Genomic DNA, 22,599 nt, shown 5'->3' on the forward strand with positions numbered 1-22,599 from the left:
GCACCAGCAAAGTTCTTGAAAAACGTGGTGGTGCCGGAGAAATCAGACAGCGTCCCACTTATATTGGTTGTACAACCAGTGACACTAAACGTAGGACCGACTCCAGCAGACTGTACCCATACTTCACTGGCCACACCACTAGCCCCACCACACAGGACCTGCACTCCAGCAAAAGGTATACCGATTTCATTTGCCATAGCACCAGCTGTACCACAGAAAAATCCCACTCCAGCAAAAAGTACAGCAAGTCCACCGGCCGAAGACCTACCCCAACTGCAGAGACGGCCAATTCCTGCATATTGGAACCCCATTCCATTTATTCCCAGTTTAAAAGACAATGCTTTCAATGTTGTTAGGGACTATGTGCATATATTCCCATCATGGGAAGATTATAGTGAAGACAAACACCATTTTCACATCTTCCTGTCCAACTTACGTGTAAGTGCTATTATTCATGGTTATTATTTTCCTGTTTTCTGCTGATCGAAAACATCAATGATTTACATTACATTGTTGTAACTAGGCGAGGGTCAATCTGGATAGTCATGACACGCAAAGCTTGCTTGTGCTTTTCAAGGAAGCATTGCAGCAGTATCGGTGTTACCTGAGGAAATCACACTTTGATGGCAAGTCTATAAACGAATTTCCGGTGAAGTCTCCTGTGCTAAATTTAGAAGACATTGAATGGAAAAACCTTGTTATGCACTGGTCTCATTCCCAGGATGAGGTACTATCTATGAAATCAAATGACAATTTGAACTTCTACTTTTCCGCATGTGCCTTACGGATCTTTTTTGCAGGAAATCTGCTCGAAGAAGAATTCTGGTTTGAAAAGAACGACAGGATATCGCAAATATGCTGCCCGCTGCTTTGCTCTTGTTAGTACCTGTTGTCCTGTATCACTGTACTTGCCTACATACCTTGTTCATTATGTGACAGCAGTATGCATGATAGCTTGCTTATCAATTGTTCACTCCAAATTATCTGATCTGTATGAATGGTTACATTAGTGTAGAATATATCCAATGCCAATGATTTTTTTAGCTCTGCATTGTTCTTGTAAGTACATGCTGTCCTTTATCAGTGTACTTATATTGATAGGTAGTTGTTCATGTACCATCACTCTGCAGCTTATTTTCCTTTGCCCTCCATTTTCTACACATCAGATCTATATTTACTCTTACCATAAGGTTGGTACTGAAGAAGTTTAGCTGTGCATTTCTCTTGGTTGTGCCTTTTGCCTGTATCGCTGCACATACATTTATAGCTACTTGGTTATGTAGCATCACTCTTCATCTTATCTTAAATATTCTCCATTTTTTCGTATATTATCACATCTATATTTACTCTTAACAAAATGTAGAATCAAGGCAATGCTTATGAAGAAGATTCTGTGGTAAACTTCTTGAATTGCCCCCCCATCAGCATGGACAAGGGCTTTATAGAGCCTGTCTTCACCAGTAATGTAAGTTTGTCCTTCTCAAGCCTTCAAACTCTGTTGTGTATATTTGGTTAGGCATGACAGCAATAGCTGTTTATTTTTGGTGTTTGCATCAAATTGCATGTTTAAAGTTTATTATGTAGTTCATAAACAAAAGTTTGTCCTTCTCAATTTAAGTTTTCAGTTGTACAACCAAGTTCCTTCTTCATACCATGTAAATTAAACTATATAGAGCAAGTGATCTTCTTTTGCACTGCATGTATGCTTCTGTTCTTCATCCGTAATCCAGTGGTGTGGTGAACCTACCCACTACAACACAATGTCATATTCTGCAATGTCTTAACTATGAACAATGTCATATCATTCTACTATTATTTAAACCGTCTCTTTATTTGCCAATCTAAAATGAGATAAATTGACAGCACACTAACCATTGATACTTATGAGTTCTTGATCTGTAATCCAGTGGTGTCGTGAAGCTGCCAACTCCTTCACAATGTCATTTCTTGCCATGTCTTGACCTGAACAATACCATATTGTGTTAATGCAATTTTAAACTGTGTCACTTTATTCGTCAGTAAGAAATGCGATGAATTGTCAGCACTGATACTTTTATGTGCAAAATCTGTCATCTATCTACTTGTTTATCTTTCAGAGTGAGGAAGATATAAGTTTTGAACAAGCGCAGGCTCATCATCTTGCTCAGGTGGTTGCGCTGCAGCTCGCCAGCAGGGCTAACCTTTCTTGAACTCTATTGAAGTGTTGTCGGTTTCGTATATTATTTTGTCGGCGTGTTTATTTGCACTGGTGGCGATCTTTGATGCCCAGTGTATGTAATCTGCTGTCTGCTTGTGCTTTATTATCATAGTGGCGAACTTTGATGCCCAGTGGATGTAATATGCCGTAATTTCTTTATTGTATAGTTTAGGTTTTTTCTTATTCACGATGCTGCAGTTATTTTACTGTATATATATCCTGTCTTCGCAGTAAACCGGCCAAACCGTAAAATTACGGTACATAATCGGGCCGTCATGCAATTACGATGTATGATCTGCATCATGGGCCTCGTCAAACTGGCCCACTAGTAGATTCTGGCCTTTAATAGGCTGAGTAACCCCCAACCCTCTTTTCGCAAGAAAACTCAATGGGCTTTTAGGAGGCTGAGAAGTAGGTTGGGCCTGAAATGTGCCGAACAGCTCACGGGCCGGCAGCAGCCCGAAATGGACCTCGGCCCATGATTATGCGAATCATATCACGGGCTTTTAACAAGCCAAAATTGTCTTGGTCCTTGTTTGGCCCAATCAGATATCGGCTGCGAGCAGGCCGGATGCAAACTGGGTCGTAGTTAGGCCCAACTATATGACGGGCTTTTAACAGGCTGAAATTAATATAGGGCCGAAATGTTAAACGGGACCTTAACAGGCCGAAACTAATACAGGCCGAATTACTAAATGGGCCTTTAGCAAGTGGGCCCAAAAGCATAGCGTCCAGTTAACGGGCCCAATCTGATATGGGCCATGATTGAGGCCAAAGCCTCTTAAAGGGCCGGACCTGATCTGGGCCGTGATTTGGCCCAGAACGTGGGAGGCTTTTAACGGGCCGGATCTGATATGGGCCATTATTAGGCCTGGAACGTGGCAGGCCATTAATGGACCGGATCAAATATGGGCCGGCATTTGGCCCAAAACATGGCAGCCAGTTAATGGGCCGGCCTACTAGGGTCCTCAAAATCTTTTGGGCCTATAGCTAGGCCGGCCCATTAGTGTCGGCAAAATCTCGTGGGCCTTTAGCTGGGCCGGCCCATTATGATCCGCAAGAATTTTGTGGGCCTTTACCTGGGCCGGCCCATTATGGCACACAAAAATCTTGTGGGCCTTTACCTGGGCCGGCCCATTATGGCCCGCGAAATCTTGTGGGCCTTTAGCTGGGCCAGCCCATTATGGTCCGCAAAATCTCGTGGGCCTTTAGCTGGGCCGGCCCATTATGGTCCGCAAAATCTTGTGGGTCTTTAGTTGGGCCGGCCCATTTAAACTTCATGGGTCGTGCCACGTGTCGACGTATCATAGGCGCCTTCTGTCCAATGAGTGGATGACATCTGTCCCAACGATGAGCCGACGCGTGTTTCCTCCAGCCAATGATGATTTTACACGTGGAAAATCCCCATTTGTCGCGGCTGTTAACGGGTTATCGGATCCAAAACCCGACCCGATAGCTTAATGGCGTTCCGTTACGGTGGATGCCACGTGTCGGTCACCCTTGACGAAAGCACTTCTGTGACGTGCGATTTATCGTCATGGAAGTGGACACTTCCGTGATGATAATTTTGGCAATGTCATGGAACACTTCTACGACAGCACAGGTATGACTATCTTGATTATGTCATAAATTTGTCATGGATGTACATGCATGACAGAAAACGTGACCTACTGTGACAAACACGTATCATCACGGAAGTGTATTTTTTTGTAGTGAGAACACATGGAAGTGGTCGTTTTCACTAACCATCAAGTGATACAAGCAGCAGCAGATGGTTTGCTTCTCCTGGTCCATGTTCCGGAAAGCTTCATTAATGTGTTCTGCTACAAAGAGGCAGATGTTTGTGTTCTTGAGCATTCCATGATCTAGCACAAGTCCGTAGCACTTTGGGCTGAGCTTCAAGGCCGTGGTTGGTGCTAGAAAAGTGCTGAAGGCAACCGCAAGCCAGGCCATAAAGAATGTGTCATCCGTTCTTCCAGCCATATCCTGAATCATCTTGCACCATGTAGGGATCTGGGGATGAGAATTTCCAGTTATGTTGGAAGCCTGTCTGAATCTCCTAGTGGCATCCTTGTCAACTAAATATCTGACTTTTTGACCCCTGTTTGGGAGATCAAATACCCTGTGAACACTGTCAGCATCGACACGGATCCTTCCCCTTCCTGGGAAAACAATTTCAGAGGTCTATGGCTGCTAGGACTGCACTAGGAACTTAGTGAGGTCCGCTGGAAGTGTGTCTGATAAGTTCAATAACCCCCCGAACAACCTCGAAACTAGCTCCGACTTCTGTGGGGGGATAGAGGCGTTGAAGTTTGCAAACTGCGCTGGTGATGCCCTTATCCTACCCGTTTGTGATGGTCGCTCCACATCTTCCCCTGCAGCTACCTCAACTCCGTCACTGCTGGCCTGTTGACGAGAAAATAATAACATTAAGGAAACATTAAACATAAGAGAAAAAACAGGAATTGAAAAAAACTAGCAATCATCATTTGGATCAGTATTGCAAAAAGCTATATATTCATAAAATGGATCATGCCAACTAATATGATGTATTTGTGCAACTAATAAATCTCATGATGACAACTGAAGACTACCAGTGTGCAACCTTCAAAAAAAACTAAGAAAATATAAGAGACCTGGCAACTACAAAAAGTTCTAGGGGATGTGCAACAATAAGAATTGATATGGCAACAAGATAACAGCAACTAAAAAAAGGTTTGCAAGGAACTGTTCAATAGCTCATAAACACACACAAAAAAACCACATACCTCAGCATCTGCTGCGGAAGATGCGACAGCTCCTCCAGCAACTGCTGCCTGCACAAAAAATTGACCAGTGATGTCAACTATAAGATGCCAACTTGTCAACTACAAGATGCCAACTAATGCCAACTAATCTCAACTGTATTTAGATCAAGATGACCAGAGATGTCAACTACAACGTTGTTATTGACAAACTAAAAACAAAAATAGTGGTGCGAACGGCTGCATAATTTCATCAGCATCTAAAAAGCGAGAAACACTTATATTCAAGAATTTACTTACCCTAGAAGATGACTCAGCTCCCTTTCCAAGTGCTGCACGTCTAGTCCACTTTACAACACGGAACTGATCAGCATCCTAAGAAAAATAAAAAATATGAGCATGGGAAAAAAACAAAAAAATGTTATATGACCCAAACAAAACCAAAAAATGGGCTTGTGTCATCAGTATGCCACTTACCTCAACTTCCTCTCCCCACTCAACACTCCGCGCAGGTTGTGGCTGGTGATTAGCAGGACGCTTCGAGTTCCGACGACGCGACTAACTTCCAGAACGCTGATTAAGCAACCAAACGAAAACATGAAAAAAAGGACATTAGCATACGTGCATAAGTTGAAAACAACTCAAAAACACAGAAAAAAGTGAAACAAATACATCTTCTTCATTGCCATCCGCATCTCCTCCTATTATAACCATTTTTGCCCTGCAGGGAGAAATACAACAAAAGAAAACATAGTTAGAAGATGCGGAAACAAACTAGAGAAATCATAGAAGGTTGCTTTGATCTGCAGACCTCTACACATAAGCAGGACACATATTGCAAAAAACCAAAAAATATGTGGACAACCAACTACTACAATCATGCAGCCAACTGGGCAGTAAACCTTGTTCAAACTGGACAGCATATAAGCCAACTAACTATTTTCTGCCTAGTTATTACTTGCCAACTGTGGCAAGTAATAACTAGGCACAAAATAGTTAACTAAAGGCAACAAGCTCAGTATGATAACATGTGCAAACTGGAACAAGCAAAAAATGCAAAGCAAAAAATCCAGCAATACAATTGGGTATACTATATTGAAAAATTAGCAACCATTAGTGCTAATTTGCAAAAATAAGGGTCCCTAGTTGCACACATGAGGGGAAACAGATGAAAACAACCACATCCACAACAAGACTTGCAGATTGAGAATATTAAATTTGAAAATTGGCAAGCATTGGTACTAATTTGCACAATCAAGGGGCCCTAGTTGCACAAAGCAGGAGAAAACACATGAACCACTACATCCACCACAATGCTGGCAGATTGGGTAGACTATATTGGAAAACTGGCAAGCATTGGTGCTAAATTACACAAACAAGAGTCCCTGGTTGCACACAGCAGAGGGGGAAACAGCAAGCCAACTAAGTAGAGCAACTAGCGCAACTGTATAACATATGAACAGCCAACTAGTAAAAGTGATGCAGCCAACTAAGCAGGCAACTTGTGCAACTAAACACCGTATAGACAACCAACTAGTACAAACAGTGAGCCAACTGACCAAGACAACTGCTGCAACTGCAGAGCATCTGGACAACCAAGTACTATATGGACGCAGCCAACTGGGAGAATTTTGTGCAACTAACCACTTAAATCTCTGAACACCAACTACAAAATCAGCCAATGCATTGCACACAACATTGCGCACATCTAATACAACTTGCAGAATGACTAAGAATCATGAACAGATCTCAAACCCGTGCAAAATTGAACGGAACATGAACTAAACAGCCAAATCGCCCTAAAATCACGCAACGGGCGCCGTGGACATGCATCCCTTCTACCTAACGACTACCGCGTACCCTGGCCAACTACACGTTGACCCTGGCCCGCCACCCCATGCCGTGAACTACGCCTCCTTGTAGATCCCGACCACCATTGGGTGCGTGCTACCAGAGAGGGGAAGGGAACTCAACGTGACCAAAATCGAGGATAAGCGGGGGTAGTTCGCACCGTTCCCGAACCCTAGAGAGCATTCCCCTCACATTACAGCACCATCCGCGCTCTGTGAGACAGAGAGAGGGAGGAGAAGCATGTAGAAGTCGCAGGCGAGCATACCTCCGACGGCGAGGAGCAGCAGCGATTCCCCCGCGTGGAGAACCACCCGCAAGCCGCCGCCGACCTGAGCCCTCCGCCGCGACGCCCCCGTATCGCACCCGTTCGATGGAGAGGATGGCGAGGAGGAAGACGAAGATGGAATGGGGAGAGAGCATGTTGCGGGCGAGGGATTTCAGGCACTGATTTCGAAAACCGCCGCCCACGACCCCCACTACTCGCCTCCTCTACCGCTTACAGGTGGGCCTGCCCACGTCCGGATATGGACAACTGCCCACTACCGTGGCGCGGGGCCAATCCAGACCAGGTGGCACCTGGCGGATCAGGGCGCGATCGTTGGCGCGATCGTGCGGCCAGGAAGCAGCCGCTCGTTCTCTCCAGATAGCGCGCGACCGCTTTTTAGATTTTGGGATAAATAAAGGACGCGTCTAGTGGGCCGGCCTGAAAAGGTAAGTACCTGTCCCCCGCGGTCCCGCGCTCCAGAAAAGGAAAAGCGACCACCAACCCACGCGATCGAGCGGCCACTCCCGATACGCACAAACAGAAGGAGAGAAAAGTCCTCCCCACGTGGCCAGCTGTACCTACCCAGCCCTCCCATGCCCGCTCGCCCCCACGCCACCACGGTTCCTTCTTCTTCTCCATGAAAGAAGGGATCCAAGGCCCTCCTTCCTCCTCCTACACAGCCGCCATGGCAGCCGCAAAGTAGAAGAAAAACCTGCTTCACAAAAGATCTAAGGGCAAGGTGGTCAGATCCATACCAGGCAGCAACATCAGGGCAGGTAATTTCCCTCCCTCTGCCCCTCTTCACTTCCCCCATTCTTCTACTGCATATGTCAACCCCCTTCTCCATGGATCTAGAAGAAATCCATGGAGAAGCTGCTTCAAACAGAGGTGCATCTGGCAAATAACCCCTCCAATGACCCCATCCCCCCCATGAGTGTCATATCTGCAACTGAAAACAAGTACCACGAATTACTATGCAACTAATCATGGATAGAAGCCTACAGTTTCCTGGTTTGTGCAACTAAACACAAGTCATTAGGTTTAGTTGCACACTAAACATGGTTTGAGACCAACTTTACTGAACATTTTTCTAACATGCACGCCAGCCAAGTTTCACCCACCTAGATGTGTTAAAGAAGCCAACTAAAGCAAGTTCAGTGGCCAACTGAAACATGATTCTAGCCAACTCAATATGCATTGTAGCCAAAAACCTAAACATGCATTGTAGCCAACGGAAAATGCATAAGTGTGCAACTGAACAGACATCCCAACCAACTGAACCTGTATTCTATCAACTCAGCATGCATGCTAGGCAAAACTGAACATGTATCCTGAACATGTATTTTGAGTGAACACTATAGAAAACCTGGAGTATATGTGAAATAAAAACATGTATCCTGGCCAACTAAACATGCATGCTGGCCAACTGAATATGCATCCTCACCAACTGGAACATCTATTCTAGCCAACTGAACATGTGTGCTGGCCAACTGAAAAAATGCATCCTGGCCAACTGAGACATCTATTCTAGCCAAAACAAAAAAATTGTAGTACGACAGCGAAAACACAAGAAACTTTTGTACATAGCCAACGAAACCACAACCAATATTAAAGTAGTCACGCATATACTCTTGTCCCACATATATATTCTGGTGCCAAACCTACTGCAAAGCTATAGTGTAAAAAATATGTTCAATATACTAGAAGTAGAAGCAGAAACAACGATGAAAAACATATATCTATAATCTGCCATCCAATTCTTCTTTCTTCTTTCACCTGGATTTCCCCGTCTCAATTGTGGCATCAAATTATGTCCAAATTATGTGCAGAAAAATCTAGATCAGCTGCTTGCCAACAGAAAACCTGCAGATCATTGGAACAAACAGAGGGAAAATTCAGAAAAACTCTGTACTAAAAAAAGTCCTATATATGCAAACTATTTACTGCAAACTGTGCAACTAACATAACAAGGTTGTGCAAACAAAAAAATGCATACCTATTATAATAAAGCATTCTGCTATAGAGATGTTGCTTTTCGAACTAAGATTGTCATAAAATGGTGTGCAACTACCTATTTACTAAGTTCTTAGGTTGTTTGAAACACTCTTTGATGATTAAAACTTGACATCACTTCCTTCTTTTATATATGCAGTGGATGTGTGGCAGCAGCCAGAAAAAGGAAAAAATGCTTGATCTCAATGTGCTTCCTCATGATATGTATGAGCAACAACCCAGCATACCGCAAGGAAATTGGACAGAAAATGGGCGCTCTGTTTACTACATGCAGACAAGTCGTGGGCCTAACCCTATGGGCCATGACAATGTGGCAGGGCGGTCATCAACCCGTGGTGTCCCTGTAGTGGTGTCTTTGCAGTCAGAGAGCCGTACTCTTGATGACACGGGCACCGCGGCAAATGTTCCTGGTCCAACCAGGACTGAGTTCGGTGCTGGCGCTGTTGACGGTGCTGTGCAAGGAGAAGAAGGAGAAGATGAGGCTGGTTCTCAGCCAATGGAACCCTATGTTGGCATGAGGTTTGACACCCTTCAAATTGCTAAGGATCACTACAATAGCTACACCTTACGGATGGTTTTCTCTATCAAAATGAACACCTCTAGGAGGACAGGCAATGTATTGGTAAAACAACAGTTTTGCTGCAACAAGTACAAGAAGCCAAAAGTTGACGATGATGGAGCTGAGGCTCCTCCTATCCTGGACCCTATACCAGATCCAAAACCTGTTGACACTGATGAGGAAATGGAAGATGAACCTCCAATCTTTGCTGAAGAGGAGGCTGGTGCTAGTAAGAAAAAGAAGAAACGAAAACATGAGACTATAAAGCAGACTCAATGCAAAGCAAAAATGTTGGAAGCTGATGGATGGGTGATGGAGGTGACGCATTTTGTTCGTGACCACAATCATCGGCTGGTGAACAAACCTTCATTGTCCAAATACTTGAGATCCCACCAAGGCATCTCTCCTGATGAAAATGAGTTTTTGCGCATCTTGTATAACTGCAACTTGACTACAGGTGCGTTTCTATATCCCTTATAGAATTAAGTTTCCCTCTAGGCAGTCCAGTGTGCAACTGTTATGGTACTGGTGTGCAACTAAAATGCTTTAAGTGTGCAACTACATAATGTTCCTATGCAACTAGATTACCTTCACTGTGCAACTACATAATGTCCTGTGTGCAAAATGAAAGTGTTTTTTAAAAGGTGCAGCTAGTTGTCAATTTCCTGCAACTATCTTCTGTGCCAACTCATATCGTATTATTGTGCAGCTGGATATGTGCATTCGTAAGACTAATAAAATGTATATTGTTTCTTTTTGTATTATGCAGGACGTATGATGCATGTAATGGCAGAGTTCTATGGATCTAAGATGATGGTGCCGTTCGGACCAAAGGCAATAACAAATCTGTGTGCAAGTTTCCGTAGAGAGGACACAAAGGAGGGTGTCCTGATTGAGACAATTGCACATTTCAAGGATATACAAAAAACCGATCTAGACTTCTTCTATAAGGTGAAATATGATGAAGAGGACGGAGTTGTCAACATATTTTGGGTGGATGGCTCAACTCGAAAAGCTTATGCGGAGGCGTACCACGACTGCATATCGTTTGACACCACCTACATGACCAACATGTACAATATGCCGTTCGTGCCCTTCATAGGAATAAACCGACATGGCCAATCTTTCATGCTGGGTTGCGCGTTTGTGAGGCAGGAGTTGGCATCGAGCTTTGATTGGGTCTTCGGAGCATTCCTAGAGGCTATGGATGGCAAACCTCCTGACAACTTCATCACCGATCAGGATGGTGCAATGAGGCAGTCAATACAGAGCATCTTTCCAACCACCGTGCACCGCTGTTGTCGATGGCACATCATGAAAAAGGCTCAAGAAAAAGTTGGTTGGCTGCTTTGCCGGAATCTAGGGCTCTCTGATGATTTCAACTATTGTGTTGACTTCAGCTTCACTATAAACGAGTTTGAGCAGAATTGGGCTGGGTTAATGATGAAGTACGAGGCTATGACACACACGCACTTTGAGAAGTTGTACGAATACAGGTCAACTTGGGTGCCGTGCTACTTCAAACACAGGTTCTTCCCCTTCCTACAGTCTACACAGCGTAGTGAGGTGTTCAACGCCGTCCTAAAAAGATATGTGAACCCACACAACTCAATGCTGAACTTCGTCAGGAAATATGAAAAAATTCAGAACCACATCCTTGCCAAGGAAGGCTGCAATGATTACAGGACAGAACACCTTGAGATTGAGCTATGGTCCAAATTCCCAATAGAGAGGCAAGCTTACAAAACCTACACTAGGGACCTTTACCGCAAGTTCAGAGAAGAGTTTGAGCTGATAGGACGTTATAATGCATTCCAAGTTGGTGCTGACCTTTTTGAGCTCAGACCAAACCAGGAATTTGTTGCCAAATATGGTTCTCGAAACTACTTGGTGAAGGCAAGGGTGGAGGAGGGTTCCTATTTGTGTGAGTGCTACAAAATGGACAAGGACGGCATGCTCTGTTGCCACATCCTGAAGGTATTCACGCATCTTGGAGTTGATGTCATACCAGAAAGGTACAAGCAGTGCCCCGCGTGTTCCTCCCAATGGCCATACAGGCAGCACTCAGGGGGCTCATCGTCCAGGTAATTACCTGCCCCAACTCCCCATCTAACTAGGTGTGTAGCTTTAGTTGCACACATCATGGTGCCCCAGTTGCACATAACAGGCTACCTAGTTGCACACACTGTGTTAGTTCGAGCATCAAGATAACACAACTAACTTGTTTGTCCTGTTCTGGCTATAGGTGATGGCAACCCTCAAAGACCTCCTCCCCCACCTGGCCCAACAAGCAGTGCCCCGCTTGCTCCTCCCAATGGACCTACATGAAGTACTCAGGGGGCTCATCACCCAGGTAAAATGCCTACCCCAACTCCAAACAAAACTACGTGTGTGACCTCAGTTGCACACATCATAGTGCCTAGTTGCACAGAACATGCTACCTAGTTGCGTGCGCTATGTTAGTTTGAGCATCAAGATAAAAACTAACTTGTTTTTCCTGTTCTGCCCATGGGTGATTACAGTCCAAGTACCATGACTGGCCGAGCTACTACAGGTGTTTTTTTAACTTAACTTGCACACAGCAACCAGTTAGTTGCACAACATGGGCTGTGTGGTTGCAGAGAACATCAGTGCTGGTTGCACAACAAAAAATACTAAACTTTTTATATGACTATTACACAGGTGATCATGATGGTCCTACTACCCCGTTGGAGGCTGCATCCCCTGCACAAGCTTCTGATGATTTTGTGCCCAGGGATCCTCCAAGGTCTACTACAAAGGGTAGGGCAAAGAGTCGACGGTACAAATCGGCGCTGGAGCTACACCCAAAGAAGAAAAACAAATGCAGCCAGTGCCAATCTACAGAGCACAGTGCTGGTGTGTGTCCACTCGGGCTACTGTGATTCTCTTTCATCGTTTGTGACTTCGGGACAAAAAAGGAAAAGAATGATGGTTTTTGAGCAATGTTGGGACCAAGTGGACACATTCAGCATCTATGCTTTCTCTTATCTAATTTATGCTCCTTGAATTGGTTCATGCAGTCTGTAAAAAAAGGTTGCTATTTGTGCCTTTGTTGGCAACTGGTTAAATATTTAGTTGTTGAACAATTGTATGTCCAGTGCTCCTAATGTGTCAACAAAAGTGATGATATTGAGTTGCAAAACGGAATTACTACTAGTGTGCAACTACAAGATCTGCTCAAAAATTGTGCAAACTAGCAACTTCCTCCATGGGGCAGAGAAAGAAAAAGTGTACTGACCTAGTCCTTGTCGTATCTGAGCAACTGCCTCTATGGGGCGGAGTTGTGCGGGCTGGTGACCCAATCATATGCCAGCTTCTTCCTGATGTTGAGTACTTCCTTGGGTTCGTAGTTGGGCAGTTGGCTACCGTTCCACTCAATGGCGTTAAGAAGTGTGGATAACCCACACTCATTGCTGCGGTGGGCAAAAAACAAAATTTATCAGAGAAAAAATAAAACCAATAAAGATAATGCACTCTGTGCAACTGTTTATGTGCCACTGTGCAACTACTGATGTTCTACTGTGCAACTGCAAATGTGCCACTATGCAACTGCTTATGTGCCACTATGCAACTACTTATGTGGCACTGTGCAAACTGACTAGATAATCCATGAGAAACTCATAAAAAATGAAAAACAGATTGCAGACTAGTTCTGTGTCTTAAAAAACTAAAGATTGCACATTTAGAAAAATGTAAAAACTACAAATTTATGGTAAGAAATTGAGAAAAATGCCATGCTTAATGTCTTACTTGCCGAGCTGCTTTGGTACGCCAATGTCAATAATCTGGAAGTGCTCGATGCTGAACTTTGGGTAATGCTTCCTCCATAGGTGGCGTACTGTACCCGCGATGGTAGAGGCGGTGTTCATGAGCTCAATATTGTCCAGCTTCCTGCTTGAATCAAGAACTTCGAAACGTCCGTCCCTCAAGTTGACATTGAAAACCCAATAATGCCTCCCTCCCTCCTTATCATTTATATCAGCGCACTCGAGCACTGGCAGCATGACCTGCACGTGTGAATGATTCAGACACAGATACACGCTGTAGGTAAGAAAAACAGTAAAGACTTGGTGAAGTTAAAACAGGTTGGCAGAAAGTATTTGCCAACTAACAGTTGTGTCATGTGCAACTGAACATGTTATGAGTGCCAACTAAGAGATGGATCATGTGGGCACAACACTCACCAAGTCTTGCTTGTCCAGACGGTTCTTGTATTCAAACTTCTTGTTTATCTCATTCACATTGTGGATCCCTTGCTGTAAATTGGTCTGCAGAGATTATAAGCATGCCTCAAACTCCATACTAGATGAAAGGACTCCCTGAATTGGTAAAAAAAGTGCTATAGAAAGAGAAGAGGGGAAAAAGGTTTTGAAAAAAATTACAGAAAACCTCAGTGGCATAACAACCTTCTTTGACCCTTCTGGTAAGTTATCCATGATGTGTAAGACTCCAGTCTCAATAACAATTCTTGACAGCCATTGAACCGCCTTCATGGAATCACTACTAGGAAAAGGGCTATAGCTAATATGGACATTAATGGCGCACCATGTATGTGGTGCGCCACTGCTATATAGCAGTGGCGCACCAGATACAGGTGCGCCATTAGTGTCCTCATTACTAATGGCGCACCAGACACACGGTGCGCCATTACTAGCAATTTTTTTTTAAAACTATTAATGGTGCACCAGGGCACAGTGCGCCATTACTAGTTTTAACTAGTAATGGCCCACCACACGCTCTGTGCGCCACTACTAAATTTTTTTTTACTTTTTTTTCAAAACAAGTAATGGCGCACCTGCGTACAGTGCGCCATTACTTGTTCAAACTAGTAATGGCGCACCACAACCACGATGCGCCACTACTAACAATTATATTTTTTTGCAAAACTAGTAATGGCGCACCACGTAACAGGTGCTCCATTAGTAACCAGGGTTACTAATGGCGCATTTTTAGGTGGTGTGCCATTGGTAACCTGAGATCAGCTAGATATTTTGGACAGCCACCTACCACACTCACTTTCCCCACTTCATTCTCTCCACCTCCTCCTCCAAGCTTGTCTCGGCTGCCTCCTCCTCCTCACCTCATTTGCACCATAGATTCACCCAAATTAAGTGGTTAAATTACCTTTTTTTGATAGGTAAGTAAGGGGAAAGCTTTCTTTATGTTGTAGATAAACTTTTTTCTCCCTCCAACAACGTGCACATGCACTTTTTATGGCCTAGATCTACGTATGTTTGTGGTGTTGCATATGTTTGTGGTGTTGCATATGTTTGTGTTTGCAGGTACCTGTATTTGAAATGCGATAGTTGCCAATATTTTGCCGGAATGTTGATTCATTTCCGTCTCGGCGAGAATTTGGCACTATGCATTCTTTTTGGTCCTATTTTTAGGCAAAGTCATGCCAAATTTTTTCTTGGTTCTAAAATATCGTTTTGCTCTACCCCGCAGGCGACCATGGTCCGCACGATGACCGAAGGCATCGTGAATAGGTTTTTGAGCTCCGCGAAGGCTGAGATGCTTCAAAAGAACGAGACGAGATAAGATGTCCGTATCGAAGATGCAAGCTGAAGAGCCTTATTACGGACCCGGATTCCGGACAGGTGCGGGACCACCTGCTCTTGCGTGGTTTCATGGATGGCTATTGGTGGCAAGGTGATGAAGATGACTATGAAGTCGTCCATGGGGGCCGGGCAAGAAATGAGGAAGGGCAGCAAGACAACCACCGCGGCGAGGGCGGGCGAGAAGACGAAGAATCTCCAGGACATGATCACGACGGTGATGCAGTACACAGTCATCATGTAGAAGATGCCGGACATGATGATGAGGAAGATCAAGACGAAGGGCATGATCATGAAGATGAAGATGCCGGAGCAGACGACGATGGACCATCGATGGGCTGGGTGCAGGACCCTCATATTCAAGAGCTGCTTCTCAAGCAGACGGATAACGCAAGAGCTGCCGCCCGAGAGAAAGCCAAGCTGGATCAACTGGAGATAGACGCGGTTACTCCATTGTATGAAGGATGCAGGCCCGAGGATACCCGCCTGAAAGTAACGCTCATGGCTCTGGAGATGAAGGTAAAACACAAAATGACCGACGCATGCTTCGACGAGAACATGTCATTCTGGCACGAACGTCTTCCCAAGGGGAACAAGTGCCCGACCAGTTTCGAGGAGGCGAAGAAAATCGTGTGTCCTCTGGATTTACCGCACGTGAAATACCATGTGTGCATGAACAATTGCATCATTTATCGGGACGAGCACGCGGAGTCTACCATATGTCCGGTGTGCGGCGTCACTCGATACAAGAAGAGGAAGAAAGCTCCTTGAAAAGTTGTGTGGTACTTTCCGATCAGTCCTTGTCTGCAGCGGTATTTCGCGGACCCTAAGCTAGCAAAGCTCATGCATTGGCACGCGGATAGGGAGGAGGAGAAGCGAGAAGATGACGGAAATGATCCGGAGATAAATAAAAAAGACAAGATGCTGAGTCACCCTAAGGATGCGAGCCAGTGGCAAGCGTTGAACTTCGAACACCCAGAATTTGGGGACGATCCAAGGAACATCGTGCTGGGCGCGAGCACCGATGGAGTCAATCCGTTTGGCAGCCAGAGAAGCACACATAGCACCTGGCCTGTGTTTGTGTGGATGTACAACCTTCCCCCCTGGTTGTGCATGAAGAGGAAGTAAATTACATGAGTATGCTAATTGAAGGGCCGAAACAACTAGGGAACGACATCAATCTATATCTGGGGCTACTGAAAGAGGAGCTAGACACGCTGTGGAAAACGCCAGCCAATACGTGGGACGCCGCAGAGAAAGAATATTTCCCTATGAGAGCCGCACTGCTCACGACGGTGCACGACTATCTCGGTTACGGATATCTCGCGGGGCAGGTGGTCCACGGATTTTCTGGATGCGTCAGGTGCATGGATGACACAACGTATCGCCAGCTAGATAGAGATCCCGGGTCTTTGAAAACCGTGTTCATGTGACATCGAAGGTGGCTTCGCGACGATGACTCATGGAGAAAACGCAAGGATCTGTTCGATGGTGAAACCGAACCCCGAAGACGCCCGCGTACGAGGAGCGGCGAGGAAATAGACGAGCTGTTGAAAAATTGGAAAGAGTGCCCAGAGCCGGGAAAGAAGCGAAAGGCGCCAGAGCCGTTGCTGAAGGTATGGAAAACGAGGTCTGTTTTCTGGGACTTGCCGTACTGGAAGATCCACCGTGTGCCTCACAGCCTTGATGTCATGCATATCACGAAGAACGTGTGCGAGAGTCTGCTTGGTACCCTGCTCAACATGCCAGAGAGGACCAAAGATGGGCCGAAAGCAAGGGCAGACTTGAAATCAATGGGCATCAGGGAGGAGCTTCACGCTAATGATGATGATGATGAGGCAAAGCAGGACACGGAAAGTCGTCGCAAAGGCAAAAAGGCCAAGAAGACCGGAAATGACTACCCTCCCGCGTGCTTCACTCTAAGTCAGGAGGAGATCGAGCAGTTTTTCACCTGCCTCGTAGGAGTAAAACTTCCTTACGGTTACGCGGGGAAGATAAGCAGATACCTAGACTCAGCGAAGCAGAAGTTCAGCGGGATGAAGTCTCACGACTGTCACGTGCTGATGACGCAGATACTTCCAGTTGCAATCCGTGGGATCATGGACGCGCACGTCCGTGAAACGCTATTTGGCCTATGCAACTTTTTCGACGTCATCTCTCGGAAGTCGGTTGGCGTGAGGCAACTCAGAAGGCTACAGGAAGAGATCGTGGTGATACTATGCGAGCTTGAGATGTACTTCCCGCCCGCATTCTTCGATGTTATGGTGCATCTGCTGGTCCATATCGTGGAGGATATCATCCAACTCGGGCCGACGTTCCTGCACAGCATGATGTCGTTCGAAAGGATGAATGGTGTCATCAAAGGATACGTTCGCAACATGTCACGTCCAGAGGGAAGCATAGCCAGGGGCTTTCTGACCGAAGAGTGCATCTCCTACTGCACGAATTACCTAGGCATCGAGAACCCCGTTGGTCTGCCCGTCAACAGGCACCTCGGCAGGCTCGCTGGATGGGGTCACCGCGATGGTCGCCGCGAAATGCATGTCGACTTCGAGGGTCGACTCGCCGACTTTGAAAGAGCAAACCTAGTCGCGCTACAACACATAGACGTGGTCGATCCTTGGGTGGTAGAGCACAAAACCTTTATTGAGAAGACGTACAATGACCGAGGCCAACAGAGGACGGACGGAGATATAATCAAAGAGCACAACTCATGTTTCACGCGTTGGTTCAAGGAGAAGCTTCTGTCGTACCCTTTACATGAGGATTCTTCCGCGGAAGAAAAACTCATATTCGCCTTGTCACAGGGCGCCGAGCACAACCTGATGACCTATGAGGCGTACGATATCAACGGCTACACATTCTACACCGAGGACAAGGACATGAAGAGCAATGGTTATCAGAACTCCGGGATAACGATGGAATCCTACACCGGTAACGACAAGGACAGATACTACGGAAGGATCGAGGAGATCTGGGAGCTGAGCTACGGTGGAGAGAAGGTCCCGATGTTCCGTGTCAGATGGGCCAAGAGCGTCCTAAAAGAAGACAGGTATTTCACCACCATGGTTATACCCGAAGCCAAATCCAAGACCGCGGGCGCAAATGTCACCGCGAAAAATGAGCCATGGGTACTGGCTTCCCAAGTGGACCAATGCTTCTTCATTACCGACCCGTCAAAGCCCAGACGTGTTGTCGTGAGGAGAGGCAAGAGGAAGATCATCGGAATGGATGGAGTCGCCAATGTGCAAGACTTCGACAAGTACGGCGACCCGAAGATGGAACATGACGACGACGATGAAGTGCCATACACCACAAGAAGAAGCAGGACCACCCTACCTAAAGGACGTCCGTTCAAGAGAAGAACTCCATTTGCGAAAAAGATGGGCAAGAAGATTGTGAAAAGATAGCTAGCTAAGATCGATTCTATTTAAATCGTAGTCTTCATTTCTCGATTGTATTTTGACATATTGAAATGATATTTCTTCTATTCTAGTCCTCATGAATATTTATTTATGTTTATTATGGTATTGAATTTCTAACTCACAAAAAGTATTGAATTTGTTAATATTTTTTGAACTCATGAATATTTTTAAATTTCGTGGGCACGTTTTGAGTTCATGAATATTTTTTCAAATTTGATGATATTTTTTCATATTCATAAATGTTTTACCAATTCACAAATGAATGCAGTTAAAAATCCAAAAGAAAAACAAGTTTGATGATATTTTCAAATAACAAATTTGATGATATTTTCGAATAACAAATTTGATGATATTTTTCATATTCATAAATATTTTCAAATAACAAATTTGATGATATTTTTTAAAAAATTATTATTGTTTTTATAAAAAAAATTACTGTTTCATATTCATTTTCTAAAAAATTATTAGATGCAACAAAAAATAAAAAAAGTTACTAATGGCGCACCAGAGGAGGGTGCGCCATTGCTATCACTGTTTTTATAAAAAATTATTACTGTTTCATATTCATATTCATTTTCTAAAAAATTATTAGATGCAACAAAAAATAATAAAAATAAAAGTTACTAATGGCGCACCGGACGTGGGTGCGCCATTGCTATCACTGTTTTTATGGCGCACCCCTAAATGGTGCGCCATTACTAACCTTCCCCCCTCTAGCTATGTACGTGCGTTCTGTCCATCGCTCGCCAGATCCCCCTTCCCTCCCTCGCCAGATCCCCGCGCCCGCTCCACCACCGCCAATGACCCCCCGCACCCGCTTCGAGACCGCCGCGCCCGCTCCGACGACCGCCGCGCCCGCTCCGACGAGGTGCACTACCCACTGCTTCTTCCTCCTGGACCACCAGTTGGAGCCGGGAAGCTCTCCTCCGCCGGATCGCCTCGCTCCACCACCGTCGGCATCGCCGCTGCCGCCGCCTCGACCTGCAACACCGGCGCCCCCCGACCTCTCCAAGCACGCCCCGACCTCACTGTGAGCCGCCGTCCTCATCCAGCCGCCCCTTGGCGTTCAATGATTAGGGTTCATGCATACTAGTACTACCCATCCCGCCCTTCTCTGCAATTAGGATTTTCCACATCTTGCGATGGTAAAAAGCCTGAACCTCCTCCTAGATAACTTTACTTGATATCCTATTGATAGGTCTGTGTGCAAAACCGCAATAGTGACCATGGTTTTACATTTGTTATATCCTGCTATTGTCAAAAGGGATGAACCTGAATATATGCTACTGTAGTACAGTTAGCAGTTATGGAAAAGTTTAGTTAGGTATCAGATGTGTGGCCTTAGCTGGGAGATTTCTTTTGCTGACATGTGCTTGTATGGCTACTCTTGTATTCAGAAGAAAATTATATGTTAACCAACTGATGGTCATACTCTGCTGTAATGAAAAAAACTAGATACTCTTGATTGCTGTATGGTGCAAAAATGAGAATTTTGTACTCCATCAGCTACTCCAATTATCAATTTGCACAGATTCGTGCATAATCTACTGCTGTTGTTCTCTAAAATTTATAGTGTCCTGTGTCTGTCTGTCATAGTGTTATGAAATTCACAGAAGCTGTAGTAATTGTTTTAGTCAAAAATGAGAAAGATGTAAAACTCTCAGTCAAAAATAAGAATTACAAGGAATAGCTATGAAGTTATCTAAATGAGAGGCAATCTCAGGATTTACTCTAAACTATAAGAAGAGGATTAAGCTAAAAAATCAGTTATCTAGATGAATTCAGTTAAATTTCAGTGATAGTTTGACAGGATCCAATTTTGGAAACTTCAGTAATAATCTTTAGTTTTCTGACATGACTCCAATCTGACATGACTCCAACCTTATCTTATTATAACAAGAAGAAAGACTTGATTACTTGTGCCATAGAACTTACATATATACTCCCTCTTGTACCCCCTGTGTTTGTGTTGGTCTGCTAGATAACTTGTTTCACTTGTTTTTATGCAAGCAAAACTTCTGCTTGACTGTTAAGTTGTACAATCTGTATTTGTACTGTTGGAAGCTGGTTACTTTGGCGCAATTTTATTTTTGTTTTGTCAAGTCTATGCACTGATTGAGTTAGATGCAAATGTTTAGTGGCACCAATTTCTGCAAGTCTGTTCAGTCAGCAGGGCTATCTAGCCTAGCTAGTGACTAGCACTATGGTCTTTCTGTTTCGTACAACTGCAATTTCATTTATGTTGTCATAAGTTTGTTGCTGTCAGCATGAGTGAACTTGGTATGCAGTAGGCACTGGTCTCATTCTTAGACCGACACACCCGCAGTGCGCATTCAGGCATCATTTGGTTGTTAGACTATTCAGCTATGTAGAGTGAAATACCAGTTCAGCATGTCGATAATGATTTTGGCAGGAGTGTGAGGCAGCAGTGTGCGGCGCAATTCCTTCATTGGATAATGATTTTGCAGGTACCCTGAGAGGCCCTTGAGTTTGCTGGAATGTCGATTAACTTCCGTTCCGGCAAATTCGGGTACTCCATATGTCCTATTTTCAGCAAAGGTCACGCTGAATTTTTCCGTGAATTTTAGCATGACTTTCCTAAAAATAGGACATATGGGGTACTTGCGACTAATGCATGGGCCAGGGTATCTTAGTACTTAATTAAGTAGGATCAACTGCCTCTTGTGTTATACATATAGAAGTGTGATATCAACTCATAGTTCTTACTAATGTCAGTTGCTCGTCATCGATAAACCTTAATCTGGTAGGATGACCTACTAAAAAATCCCATACCACATATTCTATTTGGATGGCCCTGCTAACCCTTGACCATAAATACTTGAGATGGATGTAGTAGGCTTAAAGAAAGAAATGTTTTTAGGCCAACTCCACTGGGCCTGGCTGAAAATGCACAAGTGTGCATGACTAACAATATTCTATTGTAAAGCTAAACAGGAAAGAGGAACCACTCATCCTAACCATTTGCTCTCAAAATTACCACTTCACTTCTTACTACTGAAAATCTTAGACCATCTCCATTCACCAATAGCTCAAACCAGTTCGAAGGGCGTGTTTTCACCACACTATGGATTATCTTATTGGACCCAACAGATATTTGCAGAAGTAACTTCCTATTCACCTAAAGGCATGAATTATCCAAATCTTGATTCATCCTCATTAAAGCTTTCCATCTGAATGGATTCTGCTACCTATCTATCCTCTACAAGACCCTCCACCTATCTTTCTAATTAGATACCTTTCTTTCAACTCTTAACCAGTTCCATTTCTCCACTAGAATTTTCCCTAGAACTTGTTATATCAACCAATCAACTCCTTATTAGAAGAACTCCACCAGAATTGTAGGGTGCCTCGGCGTCGACAAACCCTAAATGATAAAACCTTAGCTTGTAGGGTGCCTCGGCATCGATAAACCCTAAATGATGAAAACTTAACTTAGCATTTAGGGTGCCTCAGCGTCGACAAACCCTAAATGATAAAACCTTGGCTTCTAGGGTGCCTCGGTGTCGATAAAAACCTAAATGATGAAAGCTTAGGCTTTTAGGGTGCCTCGGCGTCGACAAACCCTAAATGATAAAAGCTTAGCTTTTAGGATGCCTCGGTGTCGACAAACCCTAAATGAGGAGACAAGAAGAAGGGGGTTCGGAAGGGACTTGGACCTTAGCAACAACACACTAACAGGTTCCATCCCAAAACACCTAGGCAATATCACAAACATCTCTCAATTGTTCCTTGACAGTAACCAACTTTTTGGCGACATTCCTTGAGAATTAGGTTATTTGGTCAACTTAGAGATCTTGTTCCTTGACAATAACCAGCTTTTTGACCAAATTTTTTTCCTATTTAGAGCAAAACATGGCCCACAACGATGAGGCGGCGGTTCGGGAAAGGCATTCTGGGAGCTGTCCCAGGAGATGGAGGAAGAACCTCACTGCTATGAGGACGCCG

Source organism: Triticum aestivum, chromosome 7D (assembly GCF_018294505.1).
Source record: "Triticum aestivum cultivar Chinese Spring chromosome 7D, IWGSC CS RefSeq v2.1, whole genome shotgun sequence".
Taxonomy (NCBI): domain Eukaryota; kingdom Viridiplantae; phylum Streptophyta; class Magnoliopsida; order Poales; family Poaceae; genus Triticum; species Triticum aestivum.